General features: G+C 34.6%; 1 long non-coding RNA gene across 1 annotated transcript in view; it reads left to right on the top strand.

Annotated features, from left to right (window-relative positions):
* The first annotated feature begins 1,334 nt into the window (after positions 1 to 1,334).
* The window catches only part of LOC308632526, a 58,839-nt gene continuing 47,004 nt past the window's right edge, over positions 1,335 to 13,169 (top strand). The window contains exon 1 of the long non-coding RNA XR_014018554.1: positions 1,335 to 1,390. This is a non-coding gene — a long non-coding RNA (uncharacterized lncRNA). The remainder of the gene's footprint in view (positions 1,391 to 13,169) is intronic.

Here is a 13,169-nt window from a genome sequence, read left to right as displayed (position 1 = left end):
TTCTTTAAGTTAGTCTGGAGGTAAGAAAATTCAATATAAAAATAGCCAGTAGCCCTGCGTGGTGGCACAATCCTGTAATTCCAGCAACTCAGGAGGCAGAGGCAGGAGGATCATGGGTTCAAAGTCAGCTTCAGTAATTTAGCCAGGTGCTTAGCAGCTCAGTGATACCCTGGCATGCGTAGGGCCGGGTTGGATCCTCAGCACCACATACAAACAAAGACGTTGAGTCTGCCTAGAAACGCTAGGCAGCTGCAGCGGCGGCGCCCCGCGCCACTGGAATACGCCGTTCTTCCCCAGGCAGCGCAGGTAGAAGTCGCGGCCAGTGTAGGTCCGGGGCTGCGCGGGCTCGGGGGCTGCCGCCTGGGGGCGTGAAGATCTCCAGGTGGTGCCGCGAGATGAAGCTGGAGAGACCCATGCTCACGTCCACCGAGCCCTGCGATGAGTTGCGCCCGATGGTCACCGAGCGCTTCTTCATGAGGTACTCGAACTCCCGGCCCTCAAGTCGCGCCACCGCCCAGCCGCCGGGCGGGGACCCGCCTCCCCCGGGCCCGCCGCCCGCGGGAGGGGCGCCCGCGCCCGAGAGCGCCGCGGCGGCCGCCGTGGCCTGCGAGGCCCGCCCGATCCGCGCGGGCGCCCTGGCGAGGCCGAGGCCCGGACGCGGGTGGGCCGCGCCAGCCGAGGACGGGCACCGAGGCCGCCGGCCGGCGAGGAGACGCATATTCTTAATGTAAGCTTTATAATCACCTTGTCCAATTCATTCACACATAGTCTCACATTAAATTGGAAAAAATACCATAGAAGTGAGATCTTTATGATTCTGTGCTTTCCTGTTTAACAACCTGACATGTGTTTATATTTGTTCAAGTCAAATTTTGTATCTGTCTAAAGATTCTTGTTTTTCAAATAGTTTTCCTCACCTAGGTGTTGCTGTTTTTGAGTTAAGGCACTTTCTAGTATTTTATTTTATTTTATACTGCAAAAGGCATATTATCTTTTATTTATAATCTATCTGGCTATTTTTGTGTATATGAAAGCTAATATAAATTTTATTTTATAACTATGGTGGGTGAACAAAAATACAATTAAGATTTGTATGATTATAAATATAAATTTATTCCCTGTAAGAGTTTATCTTTAGATCCTTTTGAATTTTCTATTTACATAATAATCTGCAGGTAATGGCAGTTGCATCTGTTACTTTCTAATCACTCTATTTTTTTTTCTGGATAAAATATGCTAGTATAAGCAAAAATCCTTGTTTTACTTCTGATATCCATGTGTAAGGTTTCAATATTTCTTCATTAAGTTTCCTTTTTGGTTTGTCATTTTTATAGTGCTGGTGATTTGAACCCAGGGCCTCTACTGAGCTACAGTCCCAGCCCTTTGATAAGTAAGTTTACTGATTCTTCCTTTCTATCTTCCTCGTTTTTGTTTGTTTGTTTTGGCACTGGGGATTGAACCCAGAGTGCTTTACCACTGAGCTACATCCCAGTATGTTTTATTTTTACTTTTTATTTTGAGACAGGGTCTTGCTTAGTTGCTGAGGGTCTTGTTAGGTTGTTGAGGCTGGCCTTGAACTTGCATCAGCTTCCCAAGTCACTGGAATTACTGGCATTTGCCACCACACCCAGATATTTGGTTCTTCATATAAGATCAATACTGAAATCCTGGGCTAAAACCAACTTGGTTTATAAAACTTTAAAAAAATTTGATTGATCTAAATTTCCCATATTTTAAAGAATATTTTACTTAAATGCATAAGGAAATGGACTTTGAATCATCTTTTTCAATTTAGCCTTGGAAGGTTTTGGTATCTGGATTTTGCTAGCCTCATTATTTGTAGCAAATGGATATATATATATAATATATATATATATATATATATATATATATATATATATATATATATATATATATATGTGTGTGTGTGTGTGTGTGTGTGTTTATTATATACATATATATATTTTTCTACATTTTCTTTGTAATTTTCTTTACACATATATACATATATGTATATATACACATATGTTTTTATATATACATATATATAAAAAATACTCTGTTATGGTTTAGATATGAAGTGTCCCCAAAAAGCTCATTGTGAGATAATGCAAGAAAGTTCAGAGGGGAAATTATTAGGTTATGAGACTCTTAACCTAAGTAGTGCATTAATTCACTGATAGGGATTAACTGTGGGCAGGTAGGGTGAGTTGCATCATCTGGGGTGTGCCTTTGTGGTATATATTTGTCCATGGTAAAGGGAGTCTCTCTCTGCTTCCTAATGCAATGTTCTGAGCCACTTTGCTCTACCACATTCTTCTGCCATGATGTCCTGCCTTACTTTGAATCCTGAGGAATGGAATCAGCCATCTATGGACAATTGTAGGGAGACACCATCTCAAAAATTATATTTAAAAAGGGCATTGGGGGGATGGGGCTGTGCTTCAATGGCAGAACACTTGCCTAGCATGTGTGAGAAATGGTTCAATCCTTAGCACTCCATACAAAAAAAAATAAATAAAACAAAGGCATACTGTCCATCTACCACTACATAACATTTAAAAACAAATGGCTAGTATGCACAAGGCCCTGGGTTCAATCCTTAGAATGGAAAAAAATGTTGGTATTATTTTTCCACAACTGTTTGATAACTTCCAGGGTTAAGAAATCAGGCCTGCATTGTTTTTATTGGAAGGCTAATTCATCTATATTTAAATGTTTGTAGGGCTCTTCATAGTTTCTTAGCCTATTTCAAGTGTGATAGTTGGCAATTTTTTAGTTCTGATTTTTTTGCTATTTTATTTACAATTAGTTTTATCAAGGATTTATCAATTTTTAACCTTGAAAGTTTTTGATATCTGAATTTTTATTGATTTTTTTAAAAAATAATGATAGTAAAATGCATTACAATTCTTATTACATATATACAGCACAATTTTTCATATCCCTGGTTGTATATAAAGTATGTTCACATCAATTTGTATCTTCATACATGTACTTTGGATGATGATGTCCATCACATTCCACCATCCTTGCTAATCCCCTGCCCCCCCTTTCCCTCCCACCCCTCTGCCCCCCAGAATTCATCTGTTCCTTCCATGCTTCCCCTCTCTACCCCATTATGAGTCAGCTTCCTTATATCAGAGAAAACATTCGATATTTGTTTTTTGGGGATTGGCTAACTTTACTTAGCATTATCTTCTCCAATGCTATCCATTTACCTGCAAATGATTTTATTCTCTTTTATTGCTGAGTAAAATCCCATTGTGTATATATACCACTTTTTTTTTTTTACTCCATTCATCCACTGACGGGCATCTAGGTTGGCTCCACAGTTTAGCTATTGTGAATTGTGCTGCTATAAACATTGATATGGCTGTGTCCCTGTAGTATGCTGTTTTTAAGTCTTTTGGGTAGAGACCCTGATAGCTGGGTCAAATGGGGGAATTTTGATAGCCTCATAAAATTATCTGGGGAGTGTAGATAATACTCTGACAAAGCTTCATAAAAACTGGTATTAAAAAAGTTAATTTCCCATATTTTATGTTTACTTTCTATTAATTTCTACTTTTTCTTTATAGCTTTCTGTTTTCCATTACATATGAAAAATATAAAGATATACTATGTTCATAGATTAGAAACAATATTGCAACATTATCCCAACTAAAATTTCAGCAAATTTGGTATGTTGTGAAATTTGACAAGTTGATTCTATGCTTTATGTGCTTAGTATGGCCAAACTAAAATAGAAATTACACACTGTGGAACATATGTACATGTTATATGACAGAAAAAAATATTAGTTTTTTTAATGCTTTCAAATCAATGAGAAAAATATCAACAAACAAATTTTAAAACATGCAAAACACATAATAGTTGAGTCACAGATATGACTAAATAAATGGGTTTTAAACATATATATGATGTTGAAATATTCACTTAAACCATGCAAATTGAGCATTATTAAAGTAAAAATGTATAGAATCCCTACAAAACTTGATATACCCTTAAGTTTGCAGAAAATTTAGTAATTATGAAGTAAATCAAACCAAAAATTAGTAAGGGTGAATAAACATTTGAAAAATACAATAAACAAGCTTGAATTATCACATTATAGCATAATTGCCACCACCATATTAACTTATATTAACGAATATTTTGTGTATCCTAATCTTGCACCAAAGAGAGATTATTAATAAATGATTTTAAGTAATACCAGCACATATTTTTTAAAAAGCTTCCCATGATTCTATTCTACTTTTTGAAAAAAAGTAGCATAAAATCTGCAATGATTATGCAGTGAAATACAATAATGAGTATACCTATGACTGCACTCAATTAGAGACCATATAATTTTTTCCCCAAAGTTCTATGGTACCAAACCTCAAAGCCAATCTCAAAGAATACCAAATAATCAATTTAATATACATAAGAAGATAGTCTTTAATGACTATTTAAAGATAAAAATCAATGGTAAAATATAGCTAAAAAGCCATATTCCTTTGGAAGTGAAAAAAAACACTGCTAAATAATTTAAGGAGTTGTGGAATAACAATAGAAATAATGAAATATATATGAGTGAATGATAAATAATGACTACATATCAATACCTGAGTGATGTTGCAAAAATAATATAGAGAAAATTTTAAAACTTCAAGTGCATTCATTAGAAAAGAAGAAAGGTTGACCATTATTGAACTATTTTTTCAAATCAAAGTGTAGAAAAAAGATAAAAGAACCTCGATGAAAAAGAGAAAAACAGATAAAACACAGATATTAGTGAAATATGAAGAAAAGAAGTTGTGCAGATGTCAACCAAGCTGAGAACTAGTTTCTTAAACAGACTAGTTATTTACTAGACATCAGCAAGACTTATCAAAGAAAAGAAAGAAGGTGCCAATAAATCATATTAGAAGGACCATGTCATCAGATCAAGTAGTAGATGAAAAGTTATAAAAGATGAGACAATATAGTTTGTCATTACAGTGAAAAAATTAAATACATAATGCTCTAGAGCATATATATAAAGTGCAGTCCAATTAAAGTTACAGGAATTAAATTCTGAACCTCACCTACATTCTCTCATCAAATGGCAAACTTACAGTGTTTCATGTAAGGCTTTCTAATAATAAAGAGATTAGCATTTTAATCAAATTGTTTCATAGAATACATAGAGAAGCAAAGGTATTCAACTGATGTCGTGAGGCTAATAAAACCCTCATGCCAAAACCTTCAAAAGATAGACTATTTCATTTTAATTAAATATAGTAATGTGGGGGAAGTCACAATATGGAAATATAGGGTTCATCCCAAGAATAGTTTAACTGAAAAAATTTCTCAGTGTAACGTATAGCATTAACAAAATGACAAGAACAAAAGATTTGATTATTTCAATCATTCTTGGAAATGTTCATAAAGGCCATTTCTGATAAAAAGTTCATTATAATAGCAGAGAATTTAACCTGACTTATGCTATGATCATTTCTTTTTAACAATATCCTAGATCTCACCAAAAGCAATGAGAAAAGAGTCATATGAATTAGAAAGAAGCAGGAGAGTTGCCATTTATAGACAAATTTATTTTTTTACATAATTCCTCAAAGAATCTAAAGATAACACATTTAGAACTAACTATTCACTGAGCTCAAGTTGTCAATTGCTAGATTCAAGCTCAATCTACAAAAATCAACAAAGTACCAACATATTGACAATAATTATTAATTTTATCTTCATTTAATTCTTCCTGACTGGGCTTCTTTTATGTGGATCAGAGTTTCTAAACTATCATTTTTCTTCTCTCTTGTGAACTTATTTTAACATTCCTTGCAAGACAGGTCTATTCATGACAAATTGATTCAATTTTTGTTTTTCTAAGTAAGTCTTCACTTCTTTTTTGTGAAGAATGAATTTACTGAGTACAGAGTTCTAGGTTGGCTTTTTTTTTACTTTCAACACTAAACACATCAATCCAGTCTTATTGCTTGAATGTTTTCTGAGGAGGTATCAGATATCAATCTTATCCTTGTTTCTCTATGGGTGATTTTCCTTTGTTTTGTTTTTGTTTGTCCTCTGATAACTTTTCAATATTTCCTTCTTGTCTTCAGTTTTCTGCTATTTGAATATGACATACCTAAGTAAGGTCCTGTTCCCCACACCCCCTCCCCCACATTCATTGGGTGTGGTGCTCTTTGAGCTTCTTGGATTGGTGGTTGGTGATGTGGTGTTTGTTTTTAATTCTGGAAAATTCTCAGTCATTATTACCTCAAATAGTTTCTGTCTTCCTTTCTCTCTTTCTTCTATTTCTGGCATTTTCATTATATATTTGTTATACTTTTTGTAATTGTCAAACACTTCTTGAGTATTTTGTTCTAACTTTCTTGTTAAAAAATGTTTGATTTTGGTTGTTGTTGTTTATGTTTGTATTTCAGCTTTGGAAGTTTTTGGTATTTCCTCAAGTTCACTGATTCTTTCCTCTACTGGGTCCAGTATACTTAGGAGCCTAGCAAAGATGCACTTTGTATCTATTATGGTATTTTTTATCTCTAGCATTTCTTTGTGATTCTCAGAGTTTCCAACTCCCTGGTTACATTATATATCTGTTCTTGCATATTGTCCACTTTTCAGTTAGAACCGTGACATATTACTCCTTGCTGATTTTGATTCCTGGTCTGATAATTTCCACAAATTTTTGAGTCTGGTTCTTATGCTTGCTCTGTCCCTTCAAACTGTGCTTTGTCTTTTATTATGACACATAGATTTTATTGAAAGTCAATGCTATAGTTTGAATCTAAAATGTTCCCCAAAGCTCCATATGTTAAGTGCCACTATGTGGCATTATTGGGAAGTGGTAGAATATTTAAGAAGTGTGGCCTAATAGAAGGAAGACAGATCATTGATGATATGCCCATGAAAGGAATATTGGGACTCTGGCCCCATCCTGTCTCTCTCTTTGCTTCCCAGAGGAAACTTCCTCTCCCAGGCATACGTGCAAAGAGAGAGACTGAAAGTTCTGAAACTATATATCAAAATAAACCTTTTCCCTTATTAAATTGTTTATCTCAGGTATTTTATCATAGCAACAGAAAACTATTAATACAGCCAGGCATGGAAAAGGTAACTGAGATAGATAAATGAAGCCTTTGTGTGAGGTTTTACATTTATCTGTCTATAAGTTAGGCTACATTTACTGTGTACTGTATTGTAGATGTCATAGGCTAGAATTTCTTCTTGTGTCCTTGTTTGTACCTCTCTCTCTCTCTCTCTGTCTCTCTCTCTCTCTCTCTCTCTCTCTCTCTCTCTCTCTCTTTCTCTCTTTGGTGGTGCGGAGAAAAGGTTTCCTAGAGACTCTTTTAAATAAGGCCTAGGGCATCCATTTCTTCAAGTAGTATTTCCATTTTAATACAGGAGCCTTATTAATGTACTGGTAAGATGTGGGTGGAAGGGAAACATTTTATAGTTCTATAGTTAGGTCTCAGTATTTTAGAGATCCTGTGCCCTTGGACTCTGACCTTCACAACTGCTTCTTAGGCTCCTCCTGGTTTAGGTGAGAGACTGGCTAGAGGGAAGTAGCACTGATATTTCCCTTTCCTCAGGCCATTTAGTCTCTCATAAAGCCAAATCCCATCATTGGGCAGTTGGTAAATACTGTCTCATTAGGGCAGACCTTGTTAAGGTCAGAATTCTCTGAGAACATTTCAGAGTAGCTACTCTTCCTTTCCTGCTGTTGGGATTTAAGAGAATTTTTCTGTAACTTTCACCATGAGAACTTAGTAGGGCTCATGGAGGTAAAATTCAAGAAAGTGACATCTTCCCAAGACAAGGTTCCCTTTGGGTTTTTAACTTTTAAATTTGTCTCTAGTCATTTATCAATAACAGTGTGGCTTTTCCTACCCTGGTACTGGCCATAGGGGTAGTTTCTGCTTCAAGGTTTTTGCTCCAGTAATATTGCCTGTCCACCCCTTCAATTTTTTAGGGCAATGGTTTTCTCTGTGACCCCAATTCTCTTGTGGATTTAAGAAGAGGTGATTTTCAGTTTTCTTAACTGTGTTCTTTTATTTAGGACAGAAATGATGATTTCTAAGCTCCTAAATTCCTGACTAGAAACTGAAAGTCTGGCATTTTTGTTTAACAAAATAATTATTTAAAAATTTGTGCCATACCATGGTGGTGGAAGATGACATGAAGATCATGTGATATGTCAACCAAGAATAAAATTTAGCCTGGTTGAGAACAAAGAGAAATCACATTTATTTGGGGCTGATTAGGATTGCATTCTAGGAGACAGAAATGTAAGTAGTCTTGAATTGTTTCCTGAGGTTTCACAAAATAGTGGATGTATTTATAGATTTAAACTACAAGGGGGGTTGGCAATCATATCACTTGTACTTGTTAATCAGGAATTATGATTGGTACTGGCAAAAGTTAAGGTGTCTGGTAACAAAGGGTTGGTCTCTGGGTAGTTTTGGGGGAGGAGCCTATTCTACAGAAGGCCAGCATTGATTATTAATGTTTCAGGAAACCTATGGCTCAGTTTGGCCCAATCTAAAGATCAACTCACTTCCTGGGTAGATATGGCTGCTGCCCAGTTCAAATGTCAGCTCCCATGGAGACACTGAAACCTGATCCTCCAGTGGACTGTAGGTTTTTAGTCAAGTGCCCTGAACAAAAGTTACTCTATCTTGATTTTCTTCCTTGACACATATTATGCAGGCTGTTCTGTCTACATGTGCACATTTAGAATCTATCTCCAATGAATCTATCTGCAATGAATTTCCAGCAAGGATTTTGGAATTCATATAGAAACAAACACATGAAAATAACAAGAAAAAGGGAGAAATATATAGTAAGAATTACTAAAAAACTTTAAAAACTAAGGCATTAGCATGTGCATAGATAGCCAGATCAGTGGACAAAAATGGGGAGACCAGAATGAAAACCATAAAAAAATATGGTAACAGGCCAAATAAAAACAAATCTGGCCTTAGTGAGGTGACATTTTATTTTTTAAAAAATTATGGTAGGGGTGGGGATACAAGTTGTGGAAGAGAGTTGTTGGATGTCTATAACTCTGTGTTCCTAATCTGTATATTCAGTCAACTAAAGGTAGAAAGAGAGAAAGAAAGAAAATTATGCCTGTACTAAACATTATAGATGTTTCCACTTCATCATTATTCCCTAAATAATATAGCATGACAACTATTTACATAGCATTTGCTGTTTATAAGGTATTTTAAGTAGTCTAGAAATGATTTAGAGTGTAAGGGAGGATGTGTACAGATTTTTTGCAAATTCCATGCCATTTGAGCATCCATGGATTTTGTTATCCAAGGGGGTCCTGGTACCAATCCCTCCAACACATTACAATTGGGGAAGTGGAATATTCCAATAAGTAGAATGCTCTGACTGTAAGATCTTGAAAGGGTCATAAGAATTAGGCTAAAAGGGAGGTAACACCGGCAAGATGGAAAAATAGTGGTTTCCAGTGTGCTCACTCCCTCACAGAAAGCCAATTTGAACAACTGCCCATGTATGAAAATACCTTCACAAGAGCTAAAAAATAATAAGAAACAAATTAAAGAAGGCAGGAAGGCAATTTTACATGATCCTTGTCACCCTTCTCCAAAGGCCACCACGGAGAGAAATACCATCAACAAGGAAGGAGAATGAAGTGAACATCTGACTTTGCTGTGAATCCAAACACCAGGCCCATCCCAGTGGCTTAGCCAGGACAACCATTGTGGCCACAGGCTCTAGAAAATCATTTGGAGGAATTTGAAAGATCTACATCTGACCTTGTCATAGGTAAATAAGGGGACATCGCCTAATCTAACTCATTGGGAGAAGGTAGTTGTTTGTAGTAGGTGCTTTCTTAGAACAAAAGGTGAGAAAACTTTTTTGTAGCCCCCCCCCCCCACCAGGATCACTGGTTTCGGGAAAATTCAACAATTGTGCAAGACAGAAAGGAAGGTAAAGTTTTGGAAAAAAGGCTTACTATTCAAAAAAAATAGTTCTGGAGCATTTGGCTTTATGCATAAAATTTTAAAAAATAATTTAAAAACATGTAATACCCTGGCACACCATAAATAAAACATGATTCCAGAATAATTAGAAACTTAAATGAGACTTCTATTTTCAGCAACTTGGCAGACTAGAAAGTCTGGAAAATCTCTCATCATGAAACTTCTAGAAATGATGAGTAAAAAAATAGGAAGATACACAAAACAGGCTTAATAAGAGATACAGCATAATGAACAATGAACACTATATACTCTATGGTGTTCATTATGCTGTATCTCTTATTAAGCCTGTTAATAACTATATATATATATATATATATATATATATACAAATATATATATATATATATATACTATATATATAGTATTTAAACTTTATATATTGTTAAATATGTTTAAGATATATGTATATATAAGTGTGTTGATTACATACATATCCAACTCCTATATCCATGGTGATACATTACAGGACTGTACCCCCCAATTGGATGCTTATAACTGAGGATAGCATTGAACCCCATAATATAATGCCTTTTCTATCTTAAATCAGCATTTATCATGCATTGTGGATGTAACATTAGCAGTTTAAGGTGCAATAGCAAAAGTAGCACACATTTTTCCTTCTTCACAATTTCACAGATAGATTTGTTCTTACTATAGAGCTTAGTAACCTAAGCATATATTTCTTCTTTCCTTATTAAGTCAAGAACTTTTATGTTTTCATTTAAAGGAAGCACTGTGAAGCTTGTCTTTGTCATATCTGAGTTGGAAAGAGCACTATTCTCAGGCTTTTAGGCTATTGTTAAGTAAAACAAGAATTACTTGGACACAAGCAATACTACAGTATTCAACCTGATAAGAGAGCTAACTACTAAGTGACAAGTTGGCAGGTACTATATATAGTGTGGATACACTGGACAAAAGAATAATTCATGTCCTGGAAGAAGAGTGGGACAGTACAAGATTTCACTATGCTACTTAGAATGATGTACAATTAAAACTTATAAATTGTTTATTTCTGAAAATATCTGTTTAATTTTTTCAGACCACAGTTGACCAGGGATAACTCAAACTGTGGAAAGTGAAATTACAGATAAGAAAGAATTGATGTATGTCTTCAAACTAGGTAAAATGAAGAGTCATATTACTTATAAGTTAATCATGACTAGAAACAATATAAAATCAGTAGATGTTAAGTACTGATAGAAAATAACTGGCAACTCTTCTAGTCTCTGAAACTGAGAATTTTGTAATCCCTGAAACTATCTTTGAAGACCTGTGGGCCTGTTTTTATTCTTTGTGATGGATTTTGAAAAGTAGTTTTTAGGGTATTACTTATTTTAGGACTATTCACATTTTCTACTGATCTTTAAGTCATTTTTTTTTTGTAATTTGTATCTAGGAATTTGTGCATTCATCTGGATTATCTGCTCTTTTGGCAGAAAGGTGTTGGTGGTATTTCCTCATAGTCTTTTTATTTCTGTAAGCTCACCCATGATGTCTTCTCCTTTGTTCATGATTGTCTTTTCCTTTTGTTTTTCTTTTTTGTGGGGGAGGGGGATACCAGGGATTGACTCAATGGCACTTGACTACTGAGCCACATCCTCAACCCCAGTCTCCATAAACTTTCAGCACTATTGTTGACTTTTTTAAAAATTTCATTTCATTGATATTCTCTATTATTTTCTTTTGTCTAATTGGTGTCCTCTTTAATCTCAAAAATTTCCATTCTTCTGCTTATTGAAGATATAGTTTTCTCTTCTGTGCTAGTTATTTAAATGTTAGGAAAGTTAACATGTTTACTAGAAGTTTCTTCCTTTTTAATAAAGCCACTTAAAGCTACAACTTTGCCTCTAAGCCCTGCTTTAGCTTCATTTCATTAATTTTGATATGCTCTTGTCATGTAGTCTGTTATTAGACTAGTCACTTCAGATCTCTTAGAATTGCCATTTTCATGGGTATCTTTTTCCATTCTATTACTTTCAACTTATTTATATCTTGGGTCAAACATGTGTTTCTTAGGACTTATTATTTGTATCTAGTGTGAAAATCTCAGATTTTTTTTTAATTGAGATGTTCAATCTATTTACACTTTTTGTGGTACAGGTGATTTAACCAGGGGCATTCTACCACTGAACTACACCCTTAGTCCATTTCTATTTTTATTTTGAGACAGGATCTTGCTAAGTTTCCCAGGCTGACCTTGAACTTGTGATTCTCCTGCCTCAGGCAATTACAGAATGTGTTCCTGCACCTGGCTCCATTAACCTATTTATGTGATGGAAGCTTGCATTTTAATATTTGATTTGTATGTCTTTCTAATCCCCCTGTGGCTTCTTTACTGTCTTTTTTGTGGTAAATATTTTTTCTTGCACCATTTGATTCCTTTGTTATAACTATTGTTTTTGCCTTACTTTAAAGGTGATTTTCTTAATGATTTATCTGAGAATTATAATATGTAACTTAATTTACGACAATCTATTTAATACTAATACTAACTTAATTCCAGTAAAATACACATATTTGGCTCTAATAGAGCTCTATTACTCTTCTTTTTCATGACATTTTTGCTATTATATATCTATCTGTTTGTGCTATTTTTGCCATTTGTATATTATCATCTATTGATAAATGATAATGCTAAAATGTTAATTTATCTACCTATCTATCCATGTATCATTTATCAATATGTGATAATCTACAGTAATAAATATAGTATTATAATCATTATGTACAATTTTCTTTAAGAGAAGAATATAATAAATGATACATTTAAACTGTTTTTATGTTTACCTATGTAATTTTTAAAAAAATATTGACTTAATTTCTCATGTGTCAAGTCACTGGTGTCATTTCTTTCCAGTGTTTGTTTATCTGGGAATGTCTTTATTTTTATCTTTATTTTGTTATTTTTTTTAATCTTTATTTTTGAAGGATAGTTTTGTTGACTACAGAATACTAGGCTGACTTATTTCCTTTCAATACTTTGCTTTCTAGCTTCTATTGTTTATGATGGAAATTCTCATCAGAATAAAATCTTAATTTTATTGTGGCTTCTTGTACTTAAGGAGTCATTTTTCTCTTGCTGCTTTCAAATATTTGTCTTTAAACTGTTTATGTTTTTCAAGGTGTGAATTTCTTTGAAATTTTTTT

The sequence above is a fragment of the Spermophilus citellus genome (assembly GCF_964194105.1).
Source record: "Spermophilus citellus genome assembly, chromosome: 13".
Lineage (NCBI taxonomy): Eukaryota > Metazoa > Chordata > Mammalia > Rodentia > Sciuridae > Spermophilus > Spermophilus citellus.
This window is presented reverse-complemented; position numbering and strand designations above follow the sequence as displayed.